We start from the raw sequence: 22229 nt of genomic DNA, 5'->3' as shown, positions 1-22229 counted from the left end.
AGAGGGGCAACCGGGACAGAATCCGGCGCCCCGACAGGGACTAGAACCCAGTGTGCCAGCGCCACAAGGCGGAGGATTAGCCTAATGAGCCGCGGCGCCGGCCCAGATAAATAAATCTTTAAAACAAAACACACACAGCCAGCAGCAGCACCTGGGAAGCACACTAGAAATGCAGATTCTCGGGCCCCGCGGGGAGAGCCCCGGAATGCACACTTGCATATTAATGAGCTCCCAGCGGGCTCCTGTGCCCGCTGACCAGTGTAAAGCACTGGCCCAGAACTTGCCTTTTCTCTCTTCTTTGGGAGGGAAGACAGCATGCTTACTTGAAGTAAGGCCTTCTGATTTCTGGAAGGAGCAAGGTCCTGAGCATCTGGAGAAGTGACCTCCAGGGACTGGCCTTGTGGCAAAGCAGGTAGAGCTGCCGCCTGTGACGCTGGCATCCCACTGGGGTGCCAGTCTGAGTCCCGGCTGCTCCTCTAGGACCTATCCAGCTCCTTGCTAATGCATCTGAGAAAGCAGCCAAAGACAGGCCAAGTCATCAGTCCCTGAACTCAAACGGGAGACCTGGAGGAAGCTCCCCACTTCTGCCTTTGGCTTGGCCCAGCCCTGACCATTGTGGTCATTTGGGGAGTGAACCAGCAGATGGAAGATCTCTCTCTCTGTAACTCTGCCTTTAAATAAATAAATAAATATTTTAAAAAAGGAGGGAGAGAGAGAGGGGGAAAGAGGGGGGAGGGAGTGGCCTTCAAAAGTAGAGCTGAAACTTCCTTCTGGATTCTTCTCTGTATAAGAGGGTGAATTTGACTACAGCCTTTTAGGGTTCATTTCTTAGCCATGCATCTGCAGATGCAGCATCTTCATTTAGCTGGAAAACAGAATAACTACAAATCTACACTGTCAAAGAGTTTAAGTTGTCTTGGAACCAAAGATGCTTTTGTCGTAGTGAGCCTTGGCCACCATCATTTCCAGTATAACCCACGGCTCTGCTGACTACGTGCCCTTGGCAGTGGGGAGGCAGTGACCTTCAATCATGATTCCTTCCCTCAGGAGACAAGCCACGTGGTAGGAAGGCTGGCATCCACACGCAGAGATTCATGGAGGTAGGAGGTAGTCCTTTGAATTTCTAAAATTAATCCCATTCACGATAGCTACAAAAAAATCAAATACCTTGGAATAAATTTAACCAAGGATAGCAAAGATATCTATGTCAAGAATTATGAAACATTAAAGAAAGAAATAGAAGAACAAAAAAAAATGGAAAAAACTTCCATGGTCATGGACTGGAAGAATCAATATCATCAAAATTCTTCTGAAAGCAATTTACAGATTCAGTGTGATACCAGTCACACTACCAATGACATTCTTCTCAGATCTAGAAAAAATGATGCTGAAATTCATATGAATGGGATGCTCTCTCTCTCTCTCTGCCTCTCCCTGTCTCTCAGTCATGCTTTCAAATAAATAAAATAAATCTTTAAAAATACATAAGTACTGGGGCCGGTGCTGTGGTGCAGCAGGTTAATACCCTGGCCTGAAGTGCTGGCATCCCATATGGGCGTCGGTTCGAGACCCAGCTGCTCTACTTCCGATCCAGCTCTCTGCTATGGCCTGGGAAAGCAGTAAAGGATGGCCCAAGTCCTTGGGCTCCTGCACCCGCAGGGGAGTCATGGAAGAAGCTCCTGGCTCCTGGCTTCAGATCGGTGCAGCTCCGGCCGTTGCAGCCAACTGGGGAGTGAGCCATCAGATGGAAGATCTCTCTCTCTCTCTCTCGCTCTCTCTCTGTAATTCTGACTTGCAAATAAATAAATAAATAAAAATAAATCTTAAAAAATATATAAGTACTTTTCTCTATAGACATTACTCATGTTTATTGTATGTGTTTGGAAAATTAATGCATACCCAGAGTTAGGAGATTAACCTCAAAGTAAAGCCAGAAAGAGAAGGAATTGGAGATGGAGGTGATGTAAACCATACCTGGAAAGTGAGGCGAAGTTTCCTGAAGAGCATGGATCAAACAGGAGAGAGGAGTGCGAAATTAACAAGAGGGGGTGGACATTTGGTACAGTAGCTGAGTCATTGCTTGGGATGCCCACATCCCTCATTGGAGTGTCTGGTTTGGGCCCCGGCTCCTCTGCTTCCAATCCAGGTTCCTGCTGATGCACACTCTGATTGGCAGCAAATGATGGCTCAAGTACTTGGGTTCCTGACACTGAAGTGGGAAACTTGCATTGTGCTCCAGCCTTCTGGTTTCAGTCTGGCCCAGCTCTGGCTGTTGCAGGCATTGGGGAGTGAATGGAAGATTTCTCTCAGTCTCATTCTGTTGCTCTGCCTTAGGAATGAAATGAAAATAAATTTTTTTTTTTTGTAAAGTCAACAGCAAAGGAGGACTCCAAACCCACTCAGTGATACTGAGCTGCAGGTTAACATTATCAGTTAATTCCATGATCCACCACCCTATTCCCCTCCAACCCCCCAAAAAAGGAAATGTTTAGGGCAGGTGTATAGACTAGTGGTTAAGATACCTGTGTCCCACATTGGATTGTCTGGGTTCAAGTCCCAGCTCTGGATCCTGACTCCAGCTTCCTGTTAATGCAGACCCTGCCATGTACGTCAGAGACTTGTATTGAGTTCTCAGCTTCAGGCTACTCCTGGCCCAGCACCAGCCATTGTGAGCAATTGGGAAGTGAACCAGTAGATGAGAACTTCTATATAATCTCTAACACCTCTATCTCTATCATCTCTATCTCTATTATCTCTATCTCTATCATGTCTAAATTCATCATCTCTATCTCTATCAACTCTATCTCTATCTCTACCCCTATCCCTATCCCTACCCCAACCCCAACCCCACCTCTGCCTCTATCACTATCTCAACCTCATCCCTATCCCTATCTCTAATTTGTCTATAAATTCAAACTCTATGAAAATTAGGGCAAGTCCTGAGCCAGGGTGTTGGAATAAACTCAGCAAATGCCTCCGCTTTCCCTCCCAGCTTCACTCCCAGCCACTGGTCTACTGAACGAGTGGTTTCTGAAACTCACCTCTTGGAGCCTCTGCACCTGCTGCTGAGTCTGCAGAGTGTCTCTCTCCTGCCTGACCAGCCACACTTGAAGCCATTCCTCCCCGTGGGGAGTCTCTGCAGAGACTCACACCTGCAAACCTCACTCATGGGAGCATAAGCTTACTTTGATTGAAAATCATAAACTCGACTGCTTACTTGTTATCTCCCCACCTGGATAGGAGGATCTTTATATGTAGAGCTGATCTTGTTACAATTTGATTTCTGGATGACTCACACACGGCTAGCATACATCAGGCACCCAACACATATATTCTGAATGAATTAATAAGCACTCTATGGAACTCATTGATCAGCATCCTCAAATGCCATTAAGTTGTCATACAGTGGCTCTTAGGCAAAAAGATTATTTCCTGAATTGCAGTCAGTGTATTTTTCTTTGCATCTGTCATTTATTCTCCCTCAAAAGTAGGGGGGGTGCAGAAACCTTGTTATAGCCACAGTTTCCAATTCACACCCTTGTGATGTTCGTTTGATGTTGCTATTGAGCTGTCTATAGGCTTGTGTGGGCACTTGGGAGAAAGAAGGAAGACACGGTGATGTTTCTGTCCCTTCCTCCTCAGAGGCTCTCTTCAGATAGCTCATGTTCTCTCTTTCTTTGCAATTTTGGTGGGACTTCCTAGATGCTGCCACAATCCATATCTTTCTCTAACAGCTCCCGTCTGGCTCTGGACACAACCTCCCAACCTCCTCTTGGCTGCATGCCTGGAGATCTGCTGCAGAAGCACAAGGCGTGGCAGCGGGACAGGAGGAAGCTCTCTGCACTGAGGGAGTCTCCTCTCCTTCCCCCACAGGCTCATTCTCCCCACTCTGGGGTCTTCTAAAACATGATCTCTGTGCTGGAAAAGCCCTGGGCTGGTGTTACCTCCATTCTAGAGTTCAGCAATGATACAAGTTACTGTGTGCAGTGCATTCTGTCTGGGTCTTGATCCCATAGCACCTGATGTTTGTCCCCTTGAGTTGCTGCTTCCCGACCACCTCTGCCATTTCTATAGGAACCGGCTATCAGCTTTTTAGACTGCTGCTCAGACGAGAAACACAGAGCCACAATGACCGTGCGGTCTTCCCAAACACAACCTCACAATGGATTTATAGAGCTGGAGGCATCTTCAAGGTAATTCAAAGACCACCGCCCATTAACTCTGCCAATGTTTGAATGTTTATAAATTTAACTTCACTTATTTGAGAAGGAGAAAGACACAGTTGCCATTCAGTGACTCACTCCCCAAATACCTGCAAAAAAAAAAAAAAATGGGACTGAGTCAGGCTGAACCCAACCTGATCTCCTAGGTAGGCAGCAGGGGCCCAACTATTTGAGTCATCAACTGCTCCCTTCAAGAGTCTGTATTTGCAGGAAGCTGGGATCAGGGGTGGAGCCAGGACTCAAACCCACTATGGAAAACAGCATTCTTGGTGGTAACTTAGCAGCTTCCCTTCATCTGCCCCTTGAGACTCCCATTTCATAGGTTCATAAAGTGAGGCTCGCAGAGGTTTGGTGCATTACCCAAAAGCCAGGGATTGAGTTTCTTAATTTCTGGTTTAACCTGCCATTCATCACAGCCATGGTTCTCGAAGGGTTATACACACACTGTGAGCCCCAGGAAAGCGTGGGACTTCTTAGGAGAGCACACCTCCCCCAGTAAGATCAGTTGAACGAGAGCCTCCAGTCGTCATGACGAGGAAGATGTTTTTGCAAGCTCTGCTGAGATTTTAGATTCACCCTGAGTCTGAGAACCATCACGTGTGCACTATACACCCTCCAAAGCTTGCTCAACACTGAGAGTCAAATCTTGTGAGCCAAGATTAGGTTGACCAGGGAGTGGGGAGAAGAGAGACATTTTGGCAATCAAGGGAAGCTTGATCGAATAAGAATGAAGATGTAAAACAAAGAGGAAAGAGGGTGGGGTGTCTGGCCTAATGCTGTCCACATCCCCTATTAGGGTGCCTGGGTTTGATACCCAGCTCCAGCTCCTGACTCTGGTCTCCTGCTGATGCAGCTCCCCAAGGCTCAGGGACTGGATCCCTGTTGCCCACGTAGGAGACCCTGACTGGATGCCTGCCTCCCAGGTTTGGCCTGGGCCCAAACACAAGTGTTGTGGGCATTTGGGGAATGAACCATTAGATGGGATCTCTCTCTCTCTCTCTCTCTCTCTCTCTCTCTCTCTCCCTCTCTCATCCTTTCAAATAAGTAAGTTAATAAAAAGAGAGAAAAAACAGACTCAGAATCACTGTCAGGTGCCTGTTAAGGGACCAGTTAGAACTTGGCATTAAAATATAGAGGCTGTCACCCTTCAGAAAATACAGTATGAGAGGGGAGAGGAAGAAATAGGATTATCCTCTTTGCCCAGTTTGGGCTTCACTCCAGACACTTTGCCTCCTAAGAGACAACCAAAGAAAACGACTCCAGTAAGAAGTGGAGCAAGCTGTTTTCTTCTAGAACATTCCTGAGAGCTTTCAAAGTCATCACCCAGCCCTTTCTCAACCCTTCCCCTCCCACGCGTAGATCTCAGTCTCTCCTTCCTTCAAGAAGTCAAGGACGTGACTTCCTTCTTATGATGGGGGATTGCCAGGCCTAGGTCCTCGTAGTCTTGCCAACGAGGGAGAGAAACCTACCTCACAGCTTTTATCTATCACTGCACATGGAAAACCCTTGTTGTTCAATTTTGTGGTTTAGCCACAGATTGGACGAGGTTCCGTGAATGGAAAGAAAAGATGTCATGATTGACAGGTCTGTGTTGTAGGTCTGCACTCTGAGCTAGGCATGGGCCACTGAGTTAGGCTTCTGCACCACTGATGCATGGCTGAAATAAGGAGGTGAATGGTACCCAAAAAAAGGAAAAAGTGGGGGAGATGGCGGCCTTGTTCCGGCTCACAGAATTGGTTTTGTGGAGCTTGGCGGTCAATGGCACATCCGGATCAGCCATGAGTGGGTGGGGAACTGATTTTGTTATTAGACATTTTGCCATCACAGGAACCCATTTGCATGGTTCATAGAGTAGAGAAGGACATGGAGACACAGGTGAAGGATGGTGTTGGCAACACAAAGCCCAATGACAGGCATGGTTCATGTTGATTGGGAATAGAATTTTCAGGAACCGAAAGGTCAGTCTATCCAATCATGCTCAAATCTCCTTAGATTGTTCTCAACTTTGAGATGACAATAGATAGAATATTAGCACTCCCATTTACTGAGAAGACAGTAAACATTCATGGGAACAGAGCTAGAACTTGACCTCAGCAAGCACAGACCCTGGTTCACTTTCCCTCCAACTGTACCAGGTCGTTGAGGTCAGTGTTTGGTGTAGTGGTTAAGATGCTACTTGACATACCCACATCCCATGCTAGAAATACTTGGATTAAAGTCCCAGCTCTGCTCCAGTGTCCATCTTCTTGCCAACGTGCACCCTGGGAGGCAACAGGTGATGACTCAAGGATCTGGGTTCCTGCCACCCACATGGTGAACACCAATCGAGTTCCCAGCTCCTTGCTTCAGCCTGGCCCAGGCCTAGCCATTGAGGGCAGTTGGGGAGATAACATGGAGATGCAAGATCTCGTCTGTTTCTTCTTTCAAATAAAAAATAAGGTTTCTTTTAAAAGCTATCTCAGGGGCCAGGTAAAGCCACCGCCTGTAGTGCCAGCATCCCATATGGGTGCCAGTTTGAGTCCAGGCTGATCCACTTCTGATCCAGCTCTCTGCTATGGACTGGGAAAGCAGTAGGAGATGGCCCAAGTCCTTGGGCCCCTGTCTTCGTGTGGGAGATCTGGAAGGAACTCCTGGCTCCTGGCTTCAGATTAGCCCAGATCCGAGATCCGGCTGTTGCAGCCAATTGGGGAGTGAGCCATTGGATGGAAGATCTCTCTCTCTCTCTCTCTCTCTCTCTTTCTCTCTCTCTCCCCCACCCCTTTTTCTCTCTGTATGTAACTCTTTCAAATAAATAAATAAATCTTTTGAAAAAAAGCAATCTCAGATAATTGCTTAAAAAGATTTATTTTATTTATTTGAAAGACAAAATTAGAGAGGTAGAGACAGAAAGAGAAAGGTCTTCCATCTGCTAGTTCACTGCCCAAATGGCAGCAATGGCCAGAACTGGGCAAGTGAAACCAGGAGCCAGGCACTTCTTCCAGGTCTCCACTGTGGGTGCAGGAACCCAAGTACTTGGTACTTGGGCCATCTTCCATGGCTTTCCCAGGTGCATTAGCAGGGAGCTGGATTGAAAGTGGAGCAGCTGGGACTAGAGCCAGCACCCATATGGGATGCCAGCGCCAGAGGCCAGGGCTTTAACCTGCATCAAGATGCTTAAGTGCCTGAAGGATGATCTGACCTTGATAGCCTTGATCACCGCTATTTTTTTCTTTTGTAAAAATTACCTGAAAGAGACCAGCGCTGTGGCATAGCTCAGTGAAAAGTAATCACAATATGTTGTTCCCTTGAGAAGGACCAGAGGTGGGTGCATGTCACACGCTATACTTTCTTCCTCCAAGTGAGTTTCCTAATTAGAGTTCAAGCATAGTTCAGCTGGGGGTGGGGGTAGAGGAGCTATTGTAAGGGACTTTTATGGATCTGTTGCTGTGTTTTATTTTTATATCAAACTCTGGACCACTCTCCTGACTTCCGATCTGATTTATGATGATGGAGGAAATTGCATATAGGTCTCTCACCACTAAAATATGGGACCATTTGCAAAGGAAGGTGGAAAAAAAGGCCTGAAGGCACTCCAGGAGGTCATTTAAACTTGGAGGGGGCAAAACACAGATAAAATGTGGAAGGGACCATCAGCAGAATAAAACCCAGCCACGCGGGTCCTGGTTGGGAGACGATGGTGTGGAGAAGCAGCAAGCTGTGCGCAGTTGGAGCAGTCAGCAAGCGCTCACTTCAGTGGCCAGTTTTTGAACATGTCAGTTTAATTATGATGCATCACGGTTGACAGCGAGGCATGTGGAACTGATTACAGCGCATGTTAAAATCAATTATTGCATATTTCAGCCATCCTAAACACTGTTGCGAGCATTCTGGGCATTGCTGCAGATCCCAGCTCCACTAATCATTTTTACTATCCTGGTTCAACAAGAAATATACATGCATATACATAGACATTTACATGCACGAATCTGCCTGCGTGTACCAAGAAAAGCACATTTCATACTCAACCTAGAATGCAAATCCTGGAAACAGTAGCTCAGAGAGGAAACTTGAAATATTTGTACAGACAAGAGTCTAAGCTTCCAATATACTTGTATAAGAGAAATAACAGAGAAAAGAAGTCTTTGCTTGGGTCCATTTAATCCACTTTTGCCTCTTTTATCATCAGTGAGTTCCATATCCCAGCTTCAGGAGCCTGGCTAGTTTGGTCTAAAATATTTGTCTTAACTGTTTACCCTGCTCCTGTGGCTTTTTCTTTTTCCCTTTCAGATTTCTACCTTAAAAATTGTCCTACACATTCCACAGCTTATTAGCTCTCTGTTTGCCTATTTGTGCAACAGAAAATCACTAGTTTACTGAAAAAAAGAGATGTGGAGGAGGAGGAGGAGGAAGAAGAGGAAGAAAGTGACTGTGGATGGCTTTTCCCTGTTTGGAGATCTGCAAGATGAGCTGGCTGTATCCAGTCGGTGGCCAGCATGCTGTGGTGAGCTCTAAATTAGCTTTACTGTGAAGAAGGCTTACAGTCTACAAACTTGGATTTCTGCTTCCTGTCAACTGTTCACGGCTGCAGAAAACATGCTATTCTAGACCACATGGAGGGCTTGGAGACTCACAGTGGTCGTTCGTGGTGGGAATTTATCTACGCAAATCCTCCCGCCCTGGAATAAAGATCCAATGCTCCAAGGAGACCGGGCATTCCAAAACAAGCCGCACACCTCACAGAACTTGGCTCCCAGGAGCAGGTGGGTACGCGTCCCAGGAAAGGGATCAGCAGTGTCTGAATCAAGAGGAGCTGAGTGATCCAAGCAAGGGCGGAGAAAAACAGCCCGTGTGGTTTAAGGAAAGCATGGGACAGGATGTTGGGAACCCTGCCTTCTCTGCCCAGCTGGGGCGAGGTGTTCAATGCCTTATTGTCCTCCAACCATAGCGTAGCACAGCAAGAAGCAGGTCAAAGATGGAATAAGGCCTCCAGATTGCTGTGGGGCCCATGGAAGGAGCCCTGTGTTTCTAGGCTCTGAGGCTCAGAGTGGGCGCTGGTTACAGCTATTTGTTCTGTGGCTGCACAAGGGACCCCCAGATCTTGCCACCTGTCATTCATTCATTCAAGAAGCATTCATTCTGAACTAGCCTTAGAGAATCAATCCTCCTCAATTGGAGTTAATAGATTTCCAGAGAAGACAAATGCATCAACCATTGCACCGACATTAAGCAAAGAAAAATAACGTGAGCTCCCTGGGTTGTGTGTTTTGGATAAAGAAAGAAGCTGCCTTACAGAACACATGTACCTTCAACCTACTACAAAGAAAGTGCGATGGGAAATGTCATAGAGGGACCCCAGCACCCTGGCTTCCCACGGATCTGATGTGCTCCACGTCTATCTTATAATCTCTGCTTTGAAAGCTGTCTTGTGCCTGGCCGGAAGTGAGAACTCACCCTTGTGGTTCAAAATGCTTACAACAGAGCAACCGCCAGCATTGTGGACAGAATGTGGCCCCCAGAGACCAACAGCAGTGGGGAGACTTCACTGCGCCGGAAAACCTGAGGCCGAGGAAGGAGGCAGCAGGTGCGGCTCCCATTAGGAAGGGAAGAAGCAGCCACAGCTGGAACTGTGCCATCAGGTCAGGGAGCTGGTGGAGAGAAGCCCCGCCTCCCCTCCTGCGTGCCTGGCTTCCCACCAGGGAGCAAGAGCCAATCCTTACTCATCAGTCTTAGCAGCCAGAGTAAGAGCTCCAGCAGCCACAGACTATGCCCAGCAGTGCTGGGGAATCAGGGGCTATTATCTCAGTGTACCTGTAACCAGATCTGACACTCAGCTCCCCATGTGGCTGGGGAGGGAGGCCTGAGAGAAGCTGGGAATATGGGTGAAACCTGGGTTGGGGAGGCGGGGCTTCTCCAAGGCTTTGTGCTTGATTCTCAACCGGAAGAAGCAAAAGGCTCCTCTAATGGGTTCACTCCCTTCTTGCATCTGTGTAGAACCTTACCTGTGAGTAGAAACAAGTGATGGGGCCAGCACTGTGGTGTAGCAGGTAAAGCTGACACCTGCGCTGTGGGCATCACTTAAGGGCTTCGGTTCAAGTCCTGGCTGCTCCACTTCCGATCCAGCTCTCTGCTGTGGCCTGGGAAAGCATGTTAAGATGGTCCAATTCTTTGGGCCCATGCATCCAACATGGGAGACACAGAAGAAGCTCCTGGCTCCTGGCTTCAGAACAGCTGAGCTCTGGCCATTGAAGCCATCTGGTGAGTGAACCAATGGATGGGAGATCCCCCGCCCCTTGCCCCGCCTCTCTGTAACTCTGCCTTTCAAATAAAATAAGTAAATTTAAAAAAAAGCGGTAACTCATTGGAAAAATAGCAAAATAATTTCATGTTTAGTTAAGAGCAGAGGGGGTAATTTCTAAATATCTGAGTCCAGCCCTTGTTACACTACTTTCTCGCTCTGTGATCTTGGGCAAGGTACAAGCTGTGCCTAAGGTTTGCTCCTCTGGAAAATGGGCATTACAAGGTCCCTGGCTTTGTTAGAGTGGTTCGAGCACTAAGCAAGCTACTGTGTTTGAAAAGATCTTGGAGAAATCCTTACTATCCACCTTGATAGTAGCCGCATTATGAACGTGCTTACATGTTCAAAAGAGAGATTGTTGTAAGGCCAACTGCCTTCCCAGAACGATGAGAAGACAGCGATGGAAAGAGTCCCCACTAAGAGCTCTCAGCTGCAAGAAAGATTCAAGGAAATGCTGCTGGCCCTGGGCTGCAGACTCATCAAAACCATCCCAGCCCAGACCCCATGGCAAAGCAAAGCACCGGACGGCAAGATGTGTGTATATAAGGAACCTACAAAGAGTTCATGCAAAGTGCTCGTTATGAAAAACATCCAGGCATGCACTTCAAACCCTTTTCGCACCAAACTGAAACTCTCTTTAATTACGTTTTTGTCCATGAAGATGTTGAAGTCCCCTGGTATTTGCAGAGACCTAGTGGCCCGTCACTTGGGAAGGGCCTTCCCAAGGTAGATGTCCAGTGTAACCTTCCAGAACTTTCCCTGAAGGCAGCTCAGACCAGCTTCTTCCTGGTCACCTCCTGTAGCCCTGAGGGATGGTCACACATCACTGAGAGTTTAATGGTGTCGCTGATCCGTAGCCACACCCACCAATTCCCTCCCCCTAGCCCCAGGTGACTCACTTGGCCTAAAGAACCAGTGCAAACGCCGGGTTGTGGTCTGGGACCAAAAGACCGTTCAGAGAAGAAAACAAAAAATGTCACAGTGTCTTCATCTCTCTCTGCGGAAAATGCAAATCTTTTTCTCCTTCTGTTCTCTTCGTGGCATGCCTGGCTGCATGGTTGACTGTGGGGAGCAACTCGGACTAGACTGTTACTGGAATTAAGACTTATTCTATGCATCTGCTCTCCCACAATATGGCGCTGAGAAGGGAGAAACAGCTTCTACACAGCTGCCTCCAGTTCAACCAATAAACTGTAGGACCTACTCCTGATCGGAGGAGAGCAGCGTACTCGGCGTGTGGGTAGCAGAGTTGGGATTGGTGGAAGAGGACTATAAAGGAGGAGAGAGACAACATGCACAGGGAACATCTAAGAGGAACATCTGAAGGAACACCTGTGCAGCCCCCGAGAGAGCCGGCCAGCAGTGTGCCGCTCCCCCGCGGAAGTGGGGAAAGTGGCTAGGGGGAACCGCCCTTCCACGGAGGTGGAAGGGACGGTAGCCAACCCGGGAAGAACCAGCAGCAAACCCGGGGAGGGCCGAGCAGACAAAAGAACATCACAGGGTCCTGTGTCGTTCCTCCACGAAGACGGGGAGCGACAGTTGACATCTGAACCTTTCACGGAAGGAGTAGGAGCTCCCCAGAGGGCAGGGGAGGTGGAGATGCTTTGCAGTTGATCAAATCAGGAGTACTGATCACTCATTAATTTTTAAGAAGCCCTTGGGCCGGCGCTGTGACGCAGCAGATTAACGCCAAGGCCTGAAGCACCAGCATCCCATATGGGTGCCGGTTCGAGTCCCCGCTGCTCCACTTCCGATCCAGCTCTCTGCTGTGGCCTGGGAAAGCAGTAGAAAATGGCAAAAGTCCTTGGGCCCCTGCACCCACATGGGAGACCCAGAAGAAGCTCCTGGCTCCTGGCTTCTGGCTTCAGATCGGTACAGCTCCGGCTGTTGCAACCAATTTGGGAGTGAACCAGCGGATGGAAGACCTCTCTCTCTCTTTCTCTCTCTGCCTCTCCTCTCTCTATGTAACTCTGACTTTCAAATAAATAAATAAATCTTTAAAAAAAATTTTAAGACTTCCTCAGCCTCAGGCAGGGTAGTTATTTTGCTCCCTGGTAATCTCACTGATGCAAACCCTGCCACTCACTGCAAGTGTTAATGGCAAAGTAATTCTGGGGTCTCTGGATGAAGCAGACATTCCAAGTGTGTAGAACTCACACGGAGAGGGGCTCCAAGGCCAGTGTTTCTGAAGGATTTTTATTTCATGGCTCTGCTGATTGGCTTTCTGGGATGTTCTGAGGAGAGAGGTCTTGCAGAAGTGCCCGTGCCTGTTATAGCTCAGCTATGTCCACCCGCGTGGCCCTCACTTCTCTTGAATGCTGCACTGCTCAGAAACCAACCAAGCAGGAGAGGAGCCAGGAGATAGCAGACATATCAGAGAAGCCTGGGTGGGCTCCCATCCCACCCACTAAGACCGACTCTTTCCTCTGCCCTCCACAGGGTCGGATCCTTCCCCTCCTCCCTCCTTCCAGCCACAACGGGAAGCCCCTTTCTGATGGTTGAATGGGTCCATGAAATCATAGCCCTTTGGGCTCTGTGGGTCCTATGAGGTTGGTCCTCTCCTTTCCTCTCTTTCTGTATAATGATGGGGGCCATTCCTCAGTGCAGAACTTTTCTGAATGTTCCACTGCCATTTGGATTCTTGGTCCTGTCTTTCTTTGCTAGTTTGAGCAATGCACCTTCTAGAGGGTTCTGGGTCATTTGCTTTCCTTGCTTATGGTTTCCATTTGTCACTCTCTGGATCATGCCATGATTAACATCCCCTGGTACAGTGATTGTCAATGTTGAGTGGGCATCAGAATTACTGGGTAAGCTGCTCAGTGTGCACATAGCTGGGCCCCTACCCTGGGCTTTCTGCTCCTGCAGAGCTGAGGCTGAGGCTGAGCCTGAGAATCTGCTCATCCAAACATTGCTCTCCGGACTGCAGAGTCACCTTTTGAGAACAATTGTGGTTTTTTTAAAAAATATTTATTTATTTAAAAGAGTTACAGAGAGAGAGAGGTCTTCCATCCACCGGTTTACTCCCCAGATGACTACAAGGGCTGGAGCTGTGCTGATCTGAAGCCAGGAGCCAGGAGCTTCTTCTGGGTCTCCCACGCAGGTGCAGGGGCCCAAGGACTTGGGCCATCTTCTACTGCTTTCCCAGGCCATAGCAGAGAGCTGGATCAGAAGTAGAGCATCTGGGACTAGAACCAGGACCCATATGGGATGTCAGCACTGGAGGCCAGGGCTTTAACCTGCTATGCCACAGCGCCAGCCCCTAGAACAACTATTCTTGAGCTCTCTTGCCCCGATGGTGTCTTCATAGTGTGTGTGTGTGTGTGTGTGTGTGTGTGTTCATGCATGTTCATGTACCATGGATGCCTCTTCCGTACCCCGTCTTGGGCTCCTTGCTCCCAGGACACCTTTTCTCTCCTACATCTTCACTGCCCAGCCCCCATGCTGTGTACCCTGCTCCGAGCTCCCATCTGTGCTTACAACTGCAGGTGCATAAGTCATGACCCTCATGAGGCCACCAGAGATGCAGGCTTGACCCCAAAGGCAGTCTATTTTTTACATAGCCAGCCATTTAAATGTCAACATCCAAATGCTAACAAGGTATAATGAGGAATAAGAGAAATAGCTGTTTGCCGTGGCTTTCAATGATTTTTTCCATCAAGAATTTGCTAAGTTAGGAACTTATATCTAGGTCTCATAGAAACTGTGGAACTAGAGGGGTGCTCAGAGTCCATTAGTGCTTGGTCTTTGCTTGGGCTGACATGTGGAATGGAGCTTCCTGGGTGGTGTGGGGGGGCAGAGAACAGGGCAAAGACATTTAAAAGAGCAGCAAAATGAGGCACACTCTCCCTATCTGCCTGTCTGCCCATCCATCCTTCCATCCACCCATCCATCTTACTGTAAAATTATATGAAGATACTGCATGCCATAAGCATTCAGTAGAAACAATCCTTCCAAATTTGAATTTGGAATTTGGGTCTTTCGCTGGGCCAGCACCATGGGATCTGAAGCCTGGGCATTGGCAGTGAGCAGAGCTCCCAGGCAGCCCTGTAGACACGAGGAGAAACCATCAGCTCGCTTGCAGTGGGCTGTGCTGTGGAGCAGGGAGGCTCAGTAGCTGAGAAGCACTCAATGTGTTTCTCCAGGTTCAGTTCTTACAGCCTACAACAGGTCTATGGGGAGGGAGCCCATTGTAAATCAACAAGCACCTGTAGACTGTTAGGAATTAGTACCTCGTTTCACCTGCTATGACAAACAAACCAAAAGTTCCCACAAGTAGTGGCTTGCCTGAGATGAAGGTGGTTTCTTGAGCTTCAAGCACAGGCAATACCAGGGCTGATTGCCAATGCCTGGTGACTCAACAGCATCAGGGTTCCAGCCTCTGCTGTTGTTGCTTCAACATCCCCAGGCCCCAATCCAAGGGCGCTGCTTCAACCTCCCCCTGTCATGTGCAGAGCCCGAGGGCTGGGAGGAAAGATGAGAGCATGACCGAGAGGTGGCATTCACTGCCTGGCTTTCCTTTCCATGGCCAGGTCCCACTTGAAGGGTGTCTGGAAGATTCTGGACAAGGGACCAGAGAAAGTACAAAGTCATAAATCAGAAATCATTCCTGACAGGGAAGCAAGAGGGACACCACCCAGCCAGCAGCCCTGTGCCACTAGCCACCCTTATTTCATAACTCTGGAACCCCCAAATTGTCCAAGAAGACTTGGATATATATAAAATGCCTTCCCCAAGAGGTGCATCTTGGGCAACAGTGACTTGTCACTTTGTGTCATTTGTCACATGAGGCTTCCTTCCTCATCCCTGCCTATGTTATACCCATGGAAATTCAGTTCATGAACTCTGAGACTTTTCATCACTTTGTAAATTGTACCTTAGAAGGTGGGTTTAATTACAAATGTGATACAAGGTCATTATAATATAATTCAAAAATTCTAAGAACCAAAGAGAAGGAGAGGAGAGAGGCAGGAAAGAAGACTGTTCTGGGGCGTAGTGGGTAAAGCCGCCGCCTGCAGTGCTGGCATCCCATATGGGCGCCGGTTAGAGTCCTGGCTGCTCCACTTCTGATCCAGCTCTCTGTTATGGCCTGGGAAACAGTAGAAGATGGCCCAAGTGCTTGGGTCCCTGCACCCCCATGGGAGACCCAGAAGAAGCTCCTGGTTCCTGGATTTGGATTGGCACAGCTCCAGCCATTGTGGCCATCTGGGGAGTAAGCCAGCAAATGGAAGACCTCTCTCTCTCTCTCTCTGCCTCTCTTTCACTCTGTATGTAACTCTTTCAAACATACAAATAAATCTTAAAAAAAAAAAAAGACTCTTCTGTGATTCTACCCTACAGAGATGATGACTCATAATCATTTAGGAATATAATTTCATCCACACACATTTATTATGTTTTACAAAATAAAATCACAAAGTATGCATTGCTTTGTTCACTTTACTCCTCTCTGCACCACATTTAACAATATAGCACAGAATTAGTTCCAGTTGAAGATAATGCCTCTCCCAGAACTTTGCTAACATCTATTGGAATATGCTTTTGTAAAGATTCTTAAGAAGCCAGTTGTTGAACATGAAAGTTTTGCCATTGAAAACAAACTTGGGGCCGGTGTTGTGGTGCAGTGGGTTAAACCACTGCGTGTGACGCTAGCATCCCTTATAAGTGCAGGTTTGAGTCCTGGCTGCTCCACTTCTGATCAAGCACCCTGCTAAGGCTTCTGGAAAAGCAGTGGAAGATGGCTGAAGTGCATGAGTGCCTGCTACCCACATGGGAGACCCCAGTGGACTTCCAATTGTTGTGGGGAGTGAACCAGTGGGTGGAAGATCTCTCTCTCTCTCTTTCTATCTCTCCCCCTCTATCTCTCTCTAACTCCACCTTTCAAATAAATAAATAAATATTTTTTAAAAAAGAAAACAATATACTTTTTTACTCCATCACTGCTTCCAAAAGATAAAGTGTTTGTGTGGAGTGAGGCAGAGCTAAAGAAAGCAAGAGTTATGTCATCAGCATCTATGCTTTGAAATGGAAGATTCCCTTGGCAACCTATGGCCGAAACAGGATGGGAGGACCAAACTCACTCTTGTATCATGTGATCATGATCGTATTCACGGAACTGGTTTTCTGGGGACTGGAACAGGAGGATTCATTCAAGAGAAAGGAATCTAGAACACATTAGATTACCAACATTCCACCCTGTGTGAAGATGATCAAAAATAAGTGAATTGAAAGGCGAAGAGAAAAAAGGTTGTACTGATGTCCTAACCAGGACAGCCTGCTCCATTGTGGCTGATGTTTCGCCTTCTCTTATAATCAAGCTTCAAAGGCCTTAACAGACAATGGCTAAGTTGTCCCAGATGGCAGCACAAACACGGGACAGGGAAACCAGCACGTGACTGTGTTAATGAGAGTAGGATGCGTTTCCTAAATGTCCGTCCAGGAGGGCGACCCGACCCGGGCCTGGCCAGCCAGCAGCTGCAGCTACACAGGACACACCTGCAACCTGACATTGAACTAACTGGGCAAGGCTGTTTGGGTCCTCGTCATGGCAACCAGCATGCACAGGTTGCTTCCTGTCTGTAGCTCCCTCTGTATTCCTTAGTCCAGTGTAGCCCAGTGCTTCCAGGGCACAATGTGAAATAAATTAAACTGACAGGGCTCTGCTTTCCAAGAATTTATGATGCTTTTTTTTTCTCCATGGTCATGCTGAGCTCCCGCAGGGTTGGCACTGGAGTCCCTCCCGCCATGTCCCAGCTCCAGGTTGCATCATGATCAGGTGACCTAAAGCCCCCTTCACTCCCACCCCCACCCCCCCCACTCCATGCTTGGTTGGGGGAGGGAGAGGCAGGCAGATACTTGACTGCATTAAGGCTAGTGCTTTGTTTAAATGCAAATCCTGACAAGTACAATGAAGGCAGGGATGGCTTTTCCCTCCCCAACAAAATTCCAACCTTTGTAGAAGAATTTCTCAGAGAATTTTGTTGCATGTGAGCTTTCGAAGTAAGAGACAACTTACAGAACCTCTATTCATTCTCAACTTTTTTTTCTCTGAGAATCTCTATTGTGTAAAATTAAGTACAACCACATTGCTAGAGTCAACATAATTATATCAGTTGGTTCGTATAATAAAAACCACCAGTTACATTGTGCCCTATGGTTGACAAAGCACGTTCATAAATATAATCTTACAACGGTCTCTAATGAGGTAGCTCAAATATGAGGGGACTTTAGAAAGTTCCTGGAAAATGAGGTTTTTGGTTTTTTTTTAAATGGTGCAAAATTTTTTTGCAAAAAAATTTTGAAATCCATGCATATGAGAGATTTTTTTTTACTTTTATTTAATGAATATAAATTTCCAAAGTACAGCTTATGGATTACAATGGCTTCCCCCCATAACGTCCCTCCCACCCGCAACCCTCCCCTTTCCCACTCCCCATATGAGGGGTCTTTTTAAAAGTTCAGGGAATACAGGTTCTGAAAAAAATCATGCATGTTTTGCACCAGAAGAAACTTGTCTTTCTGTTCCATTTTTCCGCTAATATTTTCAAGTGCCCTCATGCACACTAAGAAGAAACCCAGACCTCAGAGAGGTTGAGTAACTCGAGGGTGGGCAGCTGGGGGGCGGGCTGGCAGAAATGGGACAAGAGCCCATTCCTTCTGACTCTCCTCTCATTGCAATTCTTAGTCATAGAACCTCATGTCCCAGCTTGGCCACGGTGGTCCCTGTGGAAGCCTTTTTCCCAGAATGAATGGATTAAGGATGTCTTCTTTTCTTCCCCAGAGTGACCCAGTTTGGATGACAAATGACAGAACAGGGTTTTAAGCGCGGCAGGGTTTTAAGCGCGGTGTCTCACAGGCTAAGACTCCTCCCTCTGCCACGCGTGGGTTGGAATCAGGGACAGGACAAAGACGCGGGGTTCTGTTAAGTCAGTTACCTTAGCACCAGCAGATTGCACCCCACTGCCCTCCCTCTCCTGTGATCTGTCTCTGCGTCCTTGTTCTGCCTTGGAACCCAGTGGAAACCGGATACTCTGTTATAAAAGGCTCTAAAAACCTTCTGTGTATAAAAATAAAAAAACTTTCTATCTATAAAAATAGAAGTCAGTCACTGCAACAGACACACTATCAGCACAATCTCACCACTCAGGGTGGGAAGTAATGGATTCTAATACCAACACTGAGAGCCTTCTACATTCAACAAAACCTAACGAAGTGTACACCATCACATGTCTTAAGACTCTGGTACTTGCTATTAACTGAAAATAGCATTCAAACGGATTTGATTAAAAAGAAAGGGAACATAACAAGAGAAAGTAAAGCAGGGAAGGTTAAAGGAAGTGCTACATCGACTCATACTGTCACCGGAGAAAAGTCCGTGGGGGAGAGCGAGGTTACATGGTTAAATGGAGAGAAAACATCTGGGCAGGCCAGGTGGGCGAGGACAGACAGAGAGTGCTCAGTCACTCTGACTAGAGGAGAGCAAGGTTACATGGCTGAATGGAGAGAATACACCTGGGCAGACCAGGCAGGTGGCTCAGCAGAGAGCAGAGAGCTGAGCACGCCCAGCCTTTGTTTAGACTGGGGCTTGGGAGCCAGGTTTCTACTCCCTGCCCCACAACAAAGGGTTAGCAAATTCCTCCCCAGGTTTGTAGGGCACCTGGCCAAGCTGGGCAGAGGGGCATCTGTGAAAGTTTTATTGTCCCATGTTATCAGGTCAGGTAACCCATTTGGTCCTGAGGAGAGAATTCTCCTGGGAGCTTTCCTTGGAGGAATGGCTGGGACTCCCTGGGAGGTTATCAGGATCTGAACAAGACTTTGAAGTGCAAGATGCTGGACTTCTGGGGCTTCCACAGTAGGTGCTGGTCTTCAGACCCTTCACACACACACATAGGCTAATTTCTAACTTTTTGCCTAACACTTCAACTGAAAGGTTTGGGCTACAGCCAGATGTTCCAATCTGTCATTATTCCATCTTTTCTTTCTTTCTTTCTTTTTTTTTTTTTTTGCCCAGATTTACTTATTTTATTTAAAAGGCCAAGTTATAGGGAGAGAGAGAGAAAGAGACAGAGAGATCGATCTTTCATCTACAGGTTTACTCTTCAAAAGGCCACACCATTTGGGCCAAGCCAAAGCTGAAAGCTTGGAACTCCATCCGGGTCTCCCATGTGAGTGGTAGAGGCCCAAGCACGTGGGACAGCCACCAGTACTTTCCCAGGTGCATTAGCAGGGAGCTGGATTGGAGGAGGAGCAGCTGGGATTCTAACTGGTGCACATGTGGGATGCCAGCCTCATTATCCATCTTACCCCATGCTGGATACATTCTCAAGCCCTCATCTGCTCCCTGGCAGTGTAGAAATTGCATCATTAAGCCAATACCACCAGCTAATGGTTCTTTGTGTCTCCCTGACTCTGATTCCCTCCCTTTCTCCATTCAAAGACACCATGAGAGTCAGGTGAAAGCAATGCCCAGGTGGTCCACTGCACCTGCAGCCCACATTCTTGACACAGAGGTGGGGTCCACCAGAGCACGTGGCAGTGAAGCAGAAGACTGGTTATGCAAAGAAGATCTGGGATTTGTTTGAAATTAGGAAGGAAGACAGAAGACAGTCTTTGTTTCCAAAACACACCATCACTTGTTCCAGGCTGTCTGATTTATGAACCTAGAGTTACTTCCAGAATATGGAGAATTTTCATCTCTCTTTTTATATCTTTATAGCCTGCAGTGATTTCCTCTCTTTATTCCTGGGGTTGCTAATTGTGTCTTTTCCTTTTTCATTTTTATTAGTCTTCCTAGAAGTTGGTCAATTTGCTGATATATATATATATATATATATATATTAAATAACCAGCTTCTGTTTTCATTGATTTTCTGTATTTCTTTGAGTTCTAACCTTGAATTACTTTTCCTTGCTGATTTATAATGTGTTGTGCTAATTTAAGCATTTTTAAGTTTTATTTATTTATTTTAATTTATTTTGAAAGGCAGAGAGAGAGAGAGAGAGAGATCTTCCACCCACTGGTTCACTACCCAAATGCCCACAGCTGCTAAGCCTAAGCCAGTAGCTGAGAATTCCATCTAGGTCTCTCTCCCACATGGTGGCAGTGATCTGAGTACTTAAACCATCACTTTCTGCTACCCAGAGTACATATTTGCAGGGAGCTGGATTGGAAGCAGAGCAGAGACTTGAACCCAGACTCTCTGATAGAGATGGGGTCATCCTAAGTGGCATCCCCTAATTTAAGCATTTAGTGCTGCAAATTTCGCTCTCAGCACTGATTTATTTGACTACTACAAATTTGGATGTGTTGTATTTTTATATTTGTTCAATTGAGAACATTTTGTAAACTTTTTTTTCTGAAAATTCCTCTTTTTAAAATTTTTAGCTTATTTATTTGAAAGGCAGAGAGATATAGGGGAGACTGAGAGAGAGAGCACTCTCATCTGCTGGTTCACTCCCCAAATGCTCGCAACAGCCTGGGGCTTGGTTTGAGTAGAAGCCAGGAGCTGGGAACCAAGCCCAGGTTTGCACATGGGTTGCAGGAACCCAATTACTTGAGCCATCACTACTTCTCCCAGGGTTGGCATGAGCAGGAAGCAGGAATGAGGACTCAGAGCTGGGACTCAAACCTAGGTCCTCCAGCTTGAGATGTAGGCATCTTAGCCACGAGGCTCAATATGTTCCCTTTGACCTTTGACCCAGGAGTTATGTGGAATGTGCTGCTTCATTCCCAAAGACTTGGATGTTTTCTTCCTATCTTGTTGTTATTGAACCCTAATTTAATTCCATTGTGGTCACAGAAAATATTTTATATAATTCATATCATTTTCAATTTCTTGGGACTGGTTTTCTGGCCTAGTATGCAATCTAGTCTACTAAATGCCTCCTGTACTTTTGAGAAATAGACTTGTGGATAGAGTGTATTTAATGTAACTGACATTGTAAATACCAATTAGTTGGACAGGGTGTATTTAATGTAATTGACATTGTTAATACCAATTAGTCCAAATTGGTTAACAGTATTATCAAATCTACATCCCTCTCATGTTCACCTACACGTTGTATCAATTCTTGAGAAAGGGGCAATGGAATCTCAGATAACTGTGGGATTTTATAAGTCTATTCTGACAATGTCATTTTATGGGTTCATTTAAATTATCTATATAATGCAATTACTGATATATTTTCTTGGTCTTTTACCCATCCATTGTTTTTCATTTCTGTTTCTCTTTCCCTGAATGTATTTGGATTATTTGAACCTATTTTTTAGTATTCTAATTTAATTCTATCTCTTTGCAGATTGTATTAGTTGCTCTAGAAATTACAAAATACATAAGTTCTCACATTCAACGTGGAATCAACATTATATCATTTTGTATGAAATGTAGACCATTTCCTCCAACTGTCTCTCCTTACATTATACTTGCCTTACATTTTATGTATGCATAGATTAAAAGCCCAATTGGTTCATATTCATATTGTTACATTTAACCATCAAATATATTTTAAAGAACTCAGGAAGAGAAGTATCAATTACTATATCTACCTAGTTATTTATTAGTTCTGTTGTCCTTTTATTCCTAAGTTGTGTGTTTTGTTACTCGTCATTTCCACTCTTTGGGAATGTTTTTTGGTTTTTGTCCAAAGTATTTTGGTTTGCTTTTCTTTTTCTTTTTTTCTCTTCTTTCTTTCTTCCTTTCTTCCTTCTTTTCTTCTTTTCTTTTCTTTTAGCAATTC

The 22229-nt window shown here is 46.4% G+C and overlaps 1 long non-coding RNA gene across 2 annotated transcripts; it reads right to left on the bottom strand.

Moving 5' to 3' along the window:
- Positions 1-994: 994 nt before the first annotated feature.
- LOC149123437 (uncharacterized) lies at positions 995-13225 on the bottom strand. Of its 2 annotated transcripts, XR_016217104.1 has the most exons (5): positions 11397-13225; positions 11143-11302; positions 10202-10336; positions 1975-2329; positions 995-1148 (listed from the first exon to the last, which is right to left on the bottom strand). It is a non-coding gene; the product is annotated as an uncharacterized LOC149123437 (long non-coding RNA). The 2 variants fall into 2 exon arrangements; XR_016217103.1 differs by lacking the exon at positions 11397-13225 and having other exon boundaries at positions 11143-11384.
- Positions 13226-22229: the final 9004 nt, after the last annotated feature.

This window comes from Oryctolagus cuniculus, chromosome 11, assembly GCF_051225735.1.
Source record: "Oryctolagus cuniculus isolate XC-2025 breed Fujian yellow rabbit chromosome 11, ASM5122573v1, whole genome shotgun sequence".
Classification (NCBI taxonomy): domain Eukaryota; kingdom Metazoa; phylum Chordata; class Mammalia; order Lagomorpha; family Leporidae; genus Oryctolagus; species Oryctolagus cuniculus.
This window is presented reverse-complemented; position numbering and strand designations above follow the sequence as displayed.